Raw genomic sequence first — 13,587 nt, 5'->3', positions numbered from 1 at the left:
AAAAAAACAGACAAACCTGTTCCTTGGGAACAAATTGCAGAGTTCTCCTGCTGGAAGCTAGTCTGTGTTAAATGAACATTTCTAGTTTGCATGGCACAGGCTGTCCTTTGATTTAAAATTCTGTTTTCATGTTAACCATAAAATAAAATAACCTAATAGTAGCAAAGTGCCTGGAAATAAGTGCTTTGGAAAGGAAATCTGAATTATAGACTATGCATGCATGTTTAGCTCTTTTCTTTAAGAGATAAGACTCTAACCATTGTAATTTTTAGCAACATACTTGAATCTACTTAAGGTATAATCTTAATATTATCCCTCAGGTGGGCATAATTCTTTGTGGCTATTCTTACCATTTTAAAAAAAGTTCTGCCGAAGTCACATTGTCCTCCCCCCTCCCCTGCAGAATCCGGATATTTGTTGCTTGAGGCAGCTAATGAATATTCTGTATATCAGCTTAGTTTGAGACTGTTTTCTTCTTAGCAAAGAGAACTAAGAATTTTAAAAATGTTTGTGTTAGGACAGATACATATGAAAATGACAATGTTTGTGCAAAGAAAGTTGGATTTCGTGAGTGTACATGTGTATGTAAAATATATTTTTCAGCATGACTCTGAATTTTTAAATTTAAAATTTACTTATCTTTAAAAGTAAAGCAATTATCCTTCAATTAAAAATAAATAAATTAAAAAAAAAACCTAGGTTATCTGTTTGCATTATTCAATTTTCAAAAGATACTAAGGTTACATGAAAAGTCTGTCATCTTAGGATAGATGTAACTCTTAATTGTCATTACCATTTTCAGCAAGAGGATCAGTGATATTGGTGGCAAATAATTACGACTTTAGTACATAAAGGAAGACACCAAAATCAGAAAAAAGTACATCAGATGAGAGAGACATACTCCTTGAGAATGACTGAGACTTCATATTTTGTCCACAGTATCTATTTACTCTTTGAGCATCTGCTAAGTGCCAAGACAGTGTTCTTGCCCGCTGGCTTACAGTCTAGTCAGGGGACAGAAACATACATAGGAAATTGCAGTACAGTGTGATAAGAACTACGGAGAAGGCAGTGGCAGCCCACTCTAGTACTCTTGCCTGGAGAATTCCATGGATGAAGGAGCCTGGGAGGCTGCAGTCCATGGGGTTGCGAAGAGTTGGACACGACTGAGCGACTTCACTTTCACTTTTCACTTTCATGTGTTGGAGAAGGAAATGGCAACCCACTCCAGTGTTCTTGTCTGGAGAACTCCAGGGGCGGGGGAGCCTGGTGGGCTGCTGTCTACGGGGTTGCACAGAGTCAGACACGACTAAAGAGACTTAGCAGCAGCAGCAGCAGCAGGGGTAAGAACTAAGGTAGGGTAAACTACCTGGAAACTTGTACACAGGAGTGTAACTCAGTTGGGGAAGAACTGGCATCTATATGCTGTCCTGAAGGACTGGTAAGTTACACAGGTGAAGACAGGTGATCAGGTTGGGAGGGAGATCTGGACAGCCTTCCTGGAGGAGGGATTAAATGCCAGGTTCAAAAACCCACAAGTACAACAGAACGCCGAGCTCCAGAATGAACCGAGCCATGAAGAGAAGCCTTAAAAGGTAGACTGCGGCTGAAAACAGGTGAAGACAGTGGCTTCACCTTGGGGACATAATAAGATATCCACCCTTGAACTGCTGAAAGCAATTGCTATGGGGCTAGTTCTTCAGTCTCCTTACTGCAGTGCAGAGAAGGTTGGAAAGCAGCGACAAAGCTGCGGGCCAGACTAGGCTTAACTGGCCTATTGGATTAATCCCCTGATTTGGAGCAGAGAGCACCCCTTCACATTTTTCTAAGGGTGGCATCACTGACTCAATGGCCATGAGTTTGAGCAAACTCTGGGATTTGGTGATGGACAGGGAAGCCTGGCGTTCTGCAGTCCATGCGATCGCAAAGAGCCAGTCGGACACGACTGAGCGACTGAACTGAACTGAAGCGTGGAATTGGTGTAAATGATTTGCTAGGGAGACTTGTTGCCTAGGGAGGACCTGACAGTGCACTTTGTGCGTGGTGAGCCAGGGCATTGGAAGGATGAGGTCAATTTACTGCTTTGGCTAATGGGTTAAACAGTATATTGGCCTTAGTTCATTTTTGTTTTCTCTCCCAGTTGGACACAAACTGAAAACCTACAGTCACTTCTTTCTTGCTGTCTCTTTGTTTGTGCTCATAGTGCAACCTTGATAGGGCTACCGGGGTCTGCTTCTCAGCTCTTTTCACCTAACAGAATTGGTATTTTCAATCTGCATTAGAGGTGACTCACATTAACCCAACTCCCAAGACTGATGCACAAACCAGAAAGCAAAGTTTCAAATTTACAACGAGAAGTATATCTATGAAGAGACTAAGCTATTCATATTTGCTGAAGCACACATGTTTCTTCCTGAAGGCTAATCTTTGAGGAAAGTTAAATTCTATACAAAGTTTCTTGGAGAGCATAAAATCAAAATAGAGTTGGAGGAATTTAATGGATTGTGACGCCAAGCTGTGGAAGCCTGAGGCATCTGTTTCTTCTGGAGGGATAAATCTGCATTAAGGATAGAATGGAGTCTGTTTTGGGTTTCCCTGGTGGCTCAGTGGTAAAGAATCCTCCTGCCAAGCAGGAGACACGGGTTTGATCCCTGGATGGGGAAGATCCCCTGGAGAAGGAAATGGCAATTCACTCCGGGATTCTTGCCTGGGACATCCCATGAGTCAGACACAACTGAGCGACTAAACAAGAGAGTCTGTTTTACTGATACTATGTAGATTATTCCCTTTCCTTTTATATTTCTTTAGACAGACTATAACCTATTTAGTTAAGTCAGACTTTCTAAATTCTAATCTCTATTCCATCTTCCATCCCTGAGATTCCATCAGGGTTTCCAGGTTGGGTGTTGGGTGTTCATCATCTTCTCCCTTCCCAACATTCCCTAGGCTGGCACGTCCAAGCATCTGTCCATTTAAAAGCTCTCCTAGGTAATTCTGATGTTGCTGAAGAAGCGTGATTTTAATACTAAGATTCCTTTTTCATACATCCTCAGTTTTTGCTCATTTTATCCTTTATAACAAGTTTAAAATCTAGCAATACTTTGGAGCTACTTTCTTACCCCGTTAACCACTTACAAACATAATCATTCTAAGGTACTCTTTCTTTGAAGTTACATGACATGGTGTCACTTCTTTTTAAAAATCTTTATTTATTTAATTTTGTCTGAATGGGGACTTCATGGCCGCACGCGGGCTTTCTGCTCTGGATGCAGAGCGCAGGCTTCTCACTGTGGTGGTTTCTCTTGTTGCAGGCTCTAGGGCACATGGGCTTCAGGAGTTGCTGCTCCCGGGCTCTAGAGCACAGGTTCCGCAGCTGTGATGAACAGGCTTATTTGCCCTGTAGCAGGTGGAATCTTCCCCAACCTTGTCCCCTGCATTGGCAGTCAGAGTCTTAGTGACTGAACCACCAGGGAAGTCCAGTTCTCTTTATTCCTTTTGGTTCTCTCATTGTGATTTATTCAGGCACCAGGTAAGTCATAATTCATTCATTCAGCAATATTAATGACCACCTCCTATATGTCAGGCTTTGTTCTGGGCATAGGGAAAGCGGCAACAAACCAAACGGTAAAAAAACATTGCCCTCATATATGTGATCGAAGGGCAAGTGTTTAAGGGTATCGCTAATGTATCCAATAACGATAAATGCCGTGGTGAAAAATAAGGCTGTGAGAGACTGAGAACAGGATTAAGGTTGACGGTGGCGGAGAGAGGGGGAAGCACAGAAGTTTAGTGCTGGACATTTTGCCAGATGCTCTTAGATATCTAAGTATCTAGTTAAATATATGCATCTGGAGCTCTGGGCTCTGGGCTGTTTGGGTCTGTTTGGATCTGATTATTCAATATAAGGTTGGGGAATCAGAAAATTCTAAGCTCTTGACAGTTTATATCCCTACAAGCACTCTTATTTAACTTTAGAAAAACTGTCATAATATGCTGCCCTTTTGGATAGGGGCTGTGCTCTCTCTGCTCCACTGTTTACCTTACTAAGAATCCAGACTTGCCTGGTGGCCCAGTGGTTAAGACCCCATGCTTCTAATGCAAGAGATGAGGTTTCAGTCCCTGCTCAGGGAACTAACATCCCACATGCTGCGTGGCATGGCTAAAAACAAAAACGAAGACAAAAAAAAGAAAACCTTACTGAGAATCATAATGTGAGACTTGTGTTAGGTTAGGAGGGGCGTAGACTATTAAGAGTTGATTGGTTTTGTAAAATGTTATAGGAGCATAATAAACAGATCTGAAGCTTCGATAGGCGTAGAAGTAAAACTAATGTACCGATTCATAGATGAAAAAATAAAAGTAAATGGCCGCTGATGGGCACTGAGTTTTTGGTAATAATCAGAAATTAATGTCACACATGCATCATTTTAATAAGCTTTTGCAGACAGTCTGAGTTTCAATTGTACTTCTTAAGAAGCTCCGCGTGTGCTTTGGAGATGCTTAAAGAATGTTTATAATTATTCAGTTTGCATTCTGTTGACTTAGGGATCTCTCTCGTGCCTGATATATGGCCTAATATTCCCCTTTGCATTTCTCAGAGGTAGTTTAAAATATTAGATCACAAAATCAATCAGATTGGACAGGGGGGAGGGCGGGATTCTACTTCAGACGTGTGACAGGTTCTGTTTTGCAAGGATGACCACAACAGTATCTCCCATTCTACCTGCTCTTCCAATGTCACCTTGAGAGTCCTCCCACTGAGGAGCGGGGGAAGGCTTCTGTCCCTTTCCCTTGACCCTAGGCAGATTCTTATGACTTCCTTGACTGATAGAACATGGTAACAGTGACACCATGTTATTTCTGAAGCAGGATTGTAAATACACCATGCACTTTGGCCTTGCCCTTTGGGGATGGTTACTCTTAGAATTCAGCACCACACTGTTAGGAAGCCCAAGCAGCCCACGTTGTTGTTGTTGTTTTTCAGTCGCTCAGTCGTGTCTGACTCTTTGCAACCCCATGGACTGCAGCACGCCAGGCTTCCCTGTCCATCACCAACTCCCGGAGCTCGCTCAAACTCATGTCCATCAAGTCGGTGATGCCATCCAACCATCTCATCCTCTGTCGTCCCCTTCTCCTCCTGCCCCCAATTTTTCCCAGCATCAGGGTCTTTTCCATTGAGTTGGCATTAAGTGGCCAAAGTATTGGAGCTTCAGCTTCAGCATCAGTCCTTCCAATGAATAAGCTGTCCATGTAGAGAATCCATCTGGAGAAGTTAACTGTAGGGGTCCCAGCTGACAGCCCAACTGAGGGCTTGGTGAACAGTCATAATCAACAGCCAGCCTTAGGGAAGGGCATGCAGATGCTCATACCCTCTTGCAGTCAAGTCCCCACACACAGCCTTCAAGCCTTTCCAGTTGGGGTCCCAGCCATGGAGGATCAGAGACAAATTGTCCCTGTCAAATTGCTGGCCTAGAAATGATTCTTCCCCACTAAGGTTTAGGGGTGATTTCTTACACAATAACAACTAAAACAATATCCTTGGGTGTCATGCTTGATAATAATACTACCATTGTTCATTTACTTAAGAATAGAGCTACAGTTTGTCTTTTTCTTCTATCTAAAAATAAAATAAAATACCTTTCCAAAGAAATTCCTTAGAATAAGAAATCGAAAAGTTGAGGAACATTCAAATAGTATTTATGCTTACTCTTTCTAAAGATGATGGGATAGGAAACGGAGAAGCTCTGACATGAAGACTTATAGGCGAAAATAAACTCCCTAAACTATGCTGTGCTTAGTCACTCAGTCATGTCCAGCTCTTTGCGACCCCATGGACTATAGCCTACCAGACTCCTCTGTCCATGGGGATTCTCCAGGCAAGAATACTGGAGTGGGTAGCCTTTCCCTTCTCCAGAGGATCTTCCCAACCCAGGGATCGAACCCAGGTCTCCCGCATTTCAGGCGGATTCTTTACCATCTGAGCCACCAGAGAAGCCCAAGAATATTGAACCGGGGTCTCCTGCATTGCAGGCGGATATAGGAGAAAATAAACTCCTTAAACTAAATTTGTCCTAAGGTTCTTGTCATGAAATTGTCAACTTTGAATATGATGATACTGTGTCATTCTTTACCAAGCCTCAAGATTTTCTGCATTATTATCATAGCCATGGACCCACAGAAGAGGACATTTCCCTGCAATTCCTTTTCACAGGAAATAGTTTTTCTAGTTTTTTCCCACCTAAAATGCATCTTCTCTCTGTAAGCCATACTGACCCACTAAAGAAGTGTTATATAAGAAATATCAAGTAAAATGCCATGATTTCTGTTGCTTTAGTTGTGAAATAGAGTCAATATTCTGGAGGCAATGAACCAGTTAGACTAAAGCTAAGCAGATGCATCTCGTTGTCTCTCTGCTGTTCATTCATTCTGTCTTCATTCTGTGAGTGGACCACTTCGGCTTGATAGCCTCTAATGATTCCCTGGCGTGCTGTGATTCATGGGGTCGCAAAGAGTCGGACACGACTGAGCGACTGAACTGAACTGACTGAACTGAATGATTGCTTAAAGTTCTTTTATTCTTACAAGATTTCCACAATTTAGCCAGCGCCACATTGTTCAACAGCATGGGACTGGATGGTGACGGCTTGGTTCATAACATGATACTAACTAGCTGAGTAATTGTGGACAAGTCATCCAACCTTGGTTCCTTCATCTGTAAAATGGGGAGAATAAGAGTGCCTGCTTTATGGGGGTATTGAGAACATTAAATGAGTTAATGAATCCTTAGAGCAGTGAATGTCTGACACAATAAGCTTTATGAGCGTTGTGTGTTGTTATTCACCTTTCTATGTTGTGACGATCTTGAGTTTTCTGTTGAGAAGAAACTGAATGAGTACTCCTTTCTGTGTTGGGGGTTTTGTCGAAGTGACTGATGAATTGGGTATAAATTAGACCGCATGACCTCAGGCCCCTTCAAGTGTTCTAGGGTAATCTGAGTTCCAGGATAAATTGACCTTAGAGGTGGTTGTCCCAAGAGTAATGCTTCATAATACACAGAGAATACGTCAAGGTCAATTATGGTCGGATAACTACTTCCAAGTCTAGCAACTCTATTTAGAAATTTTACATACAGTTCCCACACTGGAGCTCAAAGAGATGCCAATAATTTTAATCGGAGGTTTGTAGAAGTTTCAACAAATCAAAAAGTGGCATGTAAATAGACTCATTAGACCCATTTCCTAAGTTGTCAGATGCTCTATACATGGATTGAATGTCTTGGGTGTGACTCCATATGCAGAAATATCAGGGACTATTTTGCCGAACAAAAGTTTTTTGGCTGAGAAACCTGAAAGGCTGGATGTTAAACTTATTTTGTCACTTTGGTAGCTGCAGGTAAATAAGGTAGCTACATGAGATCATTCCAGGAAAACTTTTAGGCTGTCAATGCTTTGTTTCTAGATAAAAATATTCAGACACTGATGGAAATGAAATGCAGGTTGGCGACTTTTTTCTTCTTTACTTTCTGGATTATTTTTTGGTTTATGAAGCGCTGATAATTGAGAAAGTGGAAGGAACAGCCAGTCGAATGAGAAGGAAACCCTCCATTAGATGAGAGACACTGGGATAAAGAATGTTCCCGATAATTCCAAGCAGATCTACACATGCTTTGGTTATTGGAAGAAAGAAAAACTTAAAAAGTCATTTGCAGAAATGGGCAAAGGATCATCTCCATCAGCAGTGTTCAGTTAGGTGCCACCCATGTCCCGTAGTCTGTAAAAAGATCTGTTTGATTAAAAAGAAATCAAGTTTGTTTGAGGTATACACCCCACTCAGGTCACATGCTTGGAGTATGGGGCTGGCTGTTAAACGATTGCAAACGTAGGCCAAGCTGAAGATTGTATATATCTTGATTTTACAATGTGGCAGAGACCAGGGTAGCTCAAAGGGAGATTAAAGGATTTTCTACACTATTTACTTGGTCATCTTTGAACTGTGGGCTTATCCTGGGGACCAGGCAATCTCATATGGGATGAAAGGAAAGAAAGAAAGGGAGAAAAGAGAGACTAGATAGGAGGAATATTGGGTTTGCTGACGTCAGTAGAACGTTGAGCTCAGGGAAACAGGGAAAATGCTCAATACCCAGATTTTAAAAGATGACCCATTCTTGGGATCGCGTAGGCAGCTTCGAGGGGTACTGTGGGGAGAACACGTAGGAATCTGGGTTATCTCCTACGTGGTAGGTGAGGCATGGACCTGAGCCCAAACCTAAGGAGGTCTTGCCATCCTGGAGTAAAATGGGAATTTAAGAGGACTCCCTGGCGGTCTAGGGTTTACGACTTTGCCTGCCAGTGCCGGGGGTGCAGGTTTGATTCTTTGGTTGGGGAGCTAAGATCTCACATGCCTCTAAGCCAAAACACCAAAGCATGAAACAGAAACAATATTATTTAACAATTATAATAAGGACTTTAAAAATGGTCCACATCAAAAAAAAAAAAAAATCTGTAATTAGACAACCCTTTACCTTGCCAGCCTGCCGGGTATCCCTGGACACTCTCTTCCAGCCAAATCTGCCTTCCTTCCTAAGCACCAGCCTGCTTCTCCCCTTGGGCTCTGCACTGCTCTGTCCAGCTTTGCCCTCCACCAGGAGCACCCTTGCCCGGGGTAGCTTCGTGCCTCTTCACCTCCTCCCGCCAACCCTCCTTGTGTGCCATTTCTCCCTGTAATATCCTTCATGTCATTCCACACTTAAATGAACTCTGCGAGTTCAGCCCTGAGAGAAGATTGTTAAAGTAGCCAAACTGGGGAAGAGTCATGATTTCAAAGGAATGATTTATTTCTTATTTACATACTGAATTTATTTATGCATTTGAATAGGCAATACACCCTTTTTCCTCCCTGGGGACAATCATTGTTACTATTTTGTTTTTTTTTAATTATTTATTTTAATTGGAGGCTAATTACTTTACACTATTGTGGTGGTTTTTGCCATACACTGACATGAATCAGCCACGGGTGTACACGTGTCCCCCATCCTGAACCTCCCTCCCCATCCCGTCCCTCAGGGCTGTCCCAGTGCACTGGCTTTGAGTGCCCTGTTTCGTGCATCGAACTTGGACTGCTGATCTGTTTCACATATGATAATATACATGTTTCAATGCTATTCTCTCAAATCATCCCACCCTTGCCTTCTTCCACAAAGTCCAAAAGTCTGTTCTTTATATCTGTCTCTTGCTGTCTCACATATAGGGTCATTGTTACCATCTTTCTAAATTCCATATATATGCGTTAATATACTGTACTGGTGTTTTTTTTGTGACTTCTTCCAGTGAGTTGTTGGTTTTCGTTTGCTAAGTCATGTCCGACTCTTTGTGATCCCATGGACTGCAGCACACAAGGCTCCTCTGTCCTCCATTTTCTCCCAGAGTTTGCTCAAATTCATGTCTATTGAGTCAGTGATGCTGTTTAACCATCTCATCCTGTCACCCGCTTCTCCTCTTGTCTTCAGTCTTTCCCAGCATCAGGGTCTTTTCAAATGAGTCAGCTCTTCACATCAGGTGGCCAACGTATCAAGGCTTCAGCTTCAGCATCAGTCCCTCCAGTGAATATTCAGGGTTGATTTCCTTTAGGACTGACTGGTGAGATCTCCTGGCAGTCCAAGGGACCTTCAAGAGTCTTCTCGAGCGCCACAGTCCAAACGCATCAATTCTTTATGGTCTAGCTCTCACATCCGTACGCGATGGATAGCTCCCGTGAGCCATCGAGTGTTTATAAACAGGTGCCACTCCCCCGTAGAAATGTTAGTATACTATTCTCGCTTTTTGCTACCTTTTACCACGTATAATACCTTGGTGTTCTATTTCGTCTTTTTCCTTAGCTATGTCATTCTTCGTGTGTCCCTTTTTTCCTCTTTTCTTTTTGTTTAAATTCACGTCTAGTTGATTTACAATGTTGTGTTAATTTCAGGTGTACAACACAGTGACAGTTTTATATAAAACTGTGTCTACATCGGTATATATAACTATGTATTTAACTATGTATATATTCTTTTTCAAATTCTTTTCCCTTATAGATTATAACAAAATATTGAGTATAATGTCCTGTTATTTAATGTAACTTAACTTTTAGTTAATAAAATCCCATCATACTGATATATTGAAATTTGCTATGATCATTAAACTGCCTTCAGTATATTTTCCTATTAAAAACAGTGCAGATGAATAGTCTTCTATGTGTTATTTTCCATCAGTGTAAGTATATTTGAAGGATAAATACCAAAAACTTGGGTAAGCGTCATCAGATCACCCTCCAAAGAGGTCTTGACAAGTGTGTTGTCACCAGGCACGTGTTGAGTTCTCCTTAACTGTTTGTAATCAAATGTTTCAATATCTGTTCAACAATTGAGTGTTCTTAATTTTACATTAGGTGAATTTCATCTCAGTTTAAGACAAAAAAAAAGATAAAAAGCAGATTGGTACTGGGCATATTTGTTATCTCTAAGATGACAACCAACCAATCTGGGAAGCTTCTTGATCTTTGGAAATTTAAAAGCCATTGTAAACACTATAAAACAGTTGAGCTTAAACGCCTCAGAAGGGTTCTAGAAATTTTCTCCCAAGTAATTAAAGGATTGCTGTGTTGTGTTTGAAGTCTCCTTAATGATTGTCTGAGAACTCTTGTTGCAAAACAGGTTCTAAGGGTATATTAGGTGCAATTAAAAAAAAAAAAATACACCCACAACATTAGCCCAAACTCGAAGAATTAATTGGGAACTGTTCTCTTTGCAAATTAATTTTTCACCAAATCAGTTGTTAAGCTATCTACCCAAACCAGTACTTAGTGGCTTTCAGTGAAGTTGGCTAATGTTAGTGTTCTAAAGAAGAGAAAGGAGCAGACGGTGAGCAGTCAAGGTTGACTTTTTACATCTTACTGTAATTACTGCGTGGGACTAAAAATAGCTATGTGGTTTTGTTTTTTTTTTTTAAAGCTACTATACTTAGATGGACTATAAACATCATGCAGTTTACCTGTGTTGTAACTCGCTTCCATAAACATGCAGTGTGCAAAGCACGGAACGAGGTGCCGAGGGGGTGGATATGAAAAGACCTGACAGCCGTCCTTAAGCTGACCAGGTGTGAGGTTTCTAGAAATTGCTGTCATTATTTTTCAATACCTAAAAACCCATTTGTTCTGAATGGCCACTTTTCTGTTAGATCAAAAGCATGTTGGAAAAATATTAATAGCCAGTATTTGACATTGTTTGAAGAAGGCTTTTTTTTTTTTTTTTTTTTTAGCAGGTGGGGATCTAGAGTATCTATTAATGGTGATTTTGATTTGTCTTAGTAACAAAGGATGTCCTGACACCCACAGTCTACAGGGGCCAGTTGGGCTTTATATTCTCTGCTGTTCCTGCAGTGGGAATGAAAGGCTGAAGGCTGCCTGCCACTTGAAAAGATGGCAGCTTTTCAAAGTCCTGGAGTGCTCCCCTCCCTTGAATCTGTTAAGGCATTCAGAGCCAAGTACAAGAAACTCAAGGTCTGAATTGGACTCTCTCTTTGCTGAGTTGGCATAGCATATTAATGCTCTCTTCCTATTGGCGATTTTTGGTGTTGTTAATAAATTCTTAGGGCTTCCCTGGTGGCTCAGACAGTTGAGAATCTGCCTGTAATGCAGGAGACCTGGGGTTCGATCCCTGGATTGGGAGGATCCCCTGGAGAAGGGAATGGCAACCCTCTCCAGTATTCTTGCCTGGAGAATCCCATGGACAGAGGAGCCTGGCGGGCCATAGTCTATGGGGTTGCAAAGAGTCGGACACGACTAAGCAACTAACACTTTCTTCTTAATAAATTCTTAGTACCTTTTTTTTTTTCTGTAATTTATTATTATTATTATTATTTATTTTTTGACCAAGTCATGGGGTGTGTGGTATCTTAGTTCCCTGACCAGGGATTGAACCCATGCCCCTGCATTGGAAGGGTGTAGTCTTATCACTGGACTACCAGGGAAATCCCACCTTTTGGTTTTATGTTGATGTAAGGTAGTTCAAATGTTTCAGAAACCGTCATTTTATGGTTGCTCTGGGTCTTTGTTGCAGTACCCGGGTTTCTCATTGCGGCTGGCTTCTCTTGTTCACTAGCTGTGCCTCTAGGGCCCTAGAGCGCAGTGTCTTCGGTAGTTGTGGCTCACAGGCTTAGCTGCTCTAAGGCATGTGGAATGTTCCCAGACCAGGGATCAAACCTATGTCCCTTGCATTGGAAGGGGGGTTATTTACCACTGGACCATCAGGCAAGTCCGCATAAACTTTTTTTTAATTGTAAAATATACATAATATTTCTCTGAACTATCTGTTTGTGTTGAGTTTTTAAACTTGAATAGCTTTTAGTTATTAAGACGTGAGTTTGAGTAAACTCCGGGAGCTGGTGATGGACAGGGAAGCCTGGCGTGCTGCAGTCCATGGGGTCACAGAGTCCGACAGGACTGAGCAACTGAACTGAACTGATACATAACATAAAATGTGCTGTTGTAACCACTTTTAAGTGTACAGTTCAATGGCTTTAAGAGTGGTATTTGCGCTTACAGAAGTTATGTGACTTCGCACTGGTAGCGTGGTGGGGCGCTGAGACAGGAGTCCAACTCTGGTGCCTCATGCTGCAGCGTCCACAAACCTCCCCCCCCCGCCCTGCAATAAAACACGGAATCTGACTAGCAACGCTGTATGTTTTTAGTTTACTCATTTTAGTTCATTTTTAAAGCGTGACACAGAAATAGCTCCAAAGAACGGAATAAGAAGCAGCTAGAAACACTTTACAACCTCTCAAAAATAGAGCCAAACACGATGGGTTTTCTTTGAGCTCTCTGTTTGTGTTTATTTTAAAAACTTGAATGGCTTTTACTTATTAAGAAAACTGACTGTGCTGCGTGCCACGTCACTTCAGTCGTATCCGACTCTGTGTGACCCTATGGGCTGTAGCCCGCCAGGCTCCTCTATCCATGGGGATTCTCCAGGAAAGAGTATTAGAGTGAGTTTCCATTTCCTTCTCCAGAGGATCTTCCCGATGCAGTGGGTCCTTTACTACTAGTGCCACCTGGGTAGCCAAGAAAACTGACTACTCATGTATAATTAATGAAAAGAAAATACTTGTGCCAGGATTATAGCTATCTAAACATTTGGCTGTCTCACATTCCTTGGTAACAGCTTGGGGAAAGCAGCCATGTACTAGAATTTTAAGGGTTTTTTTTGTTTGTTTGTTTGTTTTTGCACCTGAGCTCAGAGACTTAAGGGCATGGAGACCTTGGTTCGATTCCTGGGTTGAGAAGATCCGCTGGAGAAGGGATAGGCGACCCACTCCAGTATTCTTGGGCTTTCCTTGTGGCTCAGCTGGTAAAGAATCCACCTGCAATGCAGGAGACCTGGGTTTGATCCTTGGGTTGGGAAGATGCCCTGGAGAAGGGAAAGGCTACCCACTCCAGTATTCTGGCCTGGAGAACTCCGTGAGCTGAGTGACTTTCACTTTTAGGGACTTAAGTCCTCCTAGTTATTGTGATTGGAAGTTGTAGACAACAAGGCCAAAAAGTAAAAGCAACCTTATA

The 13,587-nt window shown here is 41.9% G+C and overlaps 1 protein-coding gene across 9 annotated transcripts in view; it reads left to right on the top strand.

Annotated features, from left to right (window-relative positions):
• Positions 1-13,587, top strand: part of FNBP1 (formin binding protein 1) — a 132,309-nt gene that overhangs the window by 11,029 nt on the left and 107,693 nt on the right. The window lies entirely within an intron of this gene.

This window comes from Bubalus kerabau, chromosome 11, assembly GCF_029407905.1.
Source record: "Bubalus kerabau isolate K-KA32 ecotype Philippines breed swamp buffalo chromosome 11, PCC_UOA_SB_1v2, whole genome shotgun sequence".
Classification (NCBI taxonomy): domain Eukaryota; kingdom Metazoa; phylum Chordata; class Mammalia; order Artiodactyla; family Bovidae; genus Bubalus; species Bubalus kerabau.
Note: the sequence above shows the minus strand (reverse complement) of the source record. Positions and strands in the feature narration are given on the sequence as shown.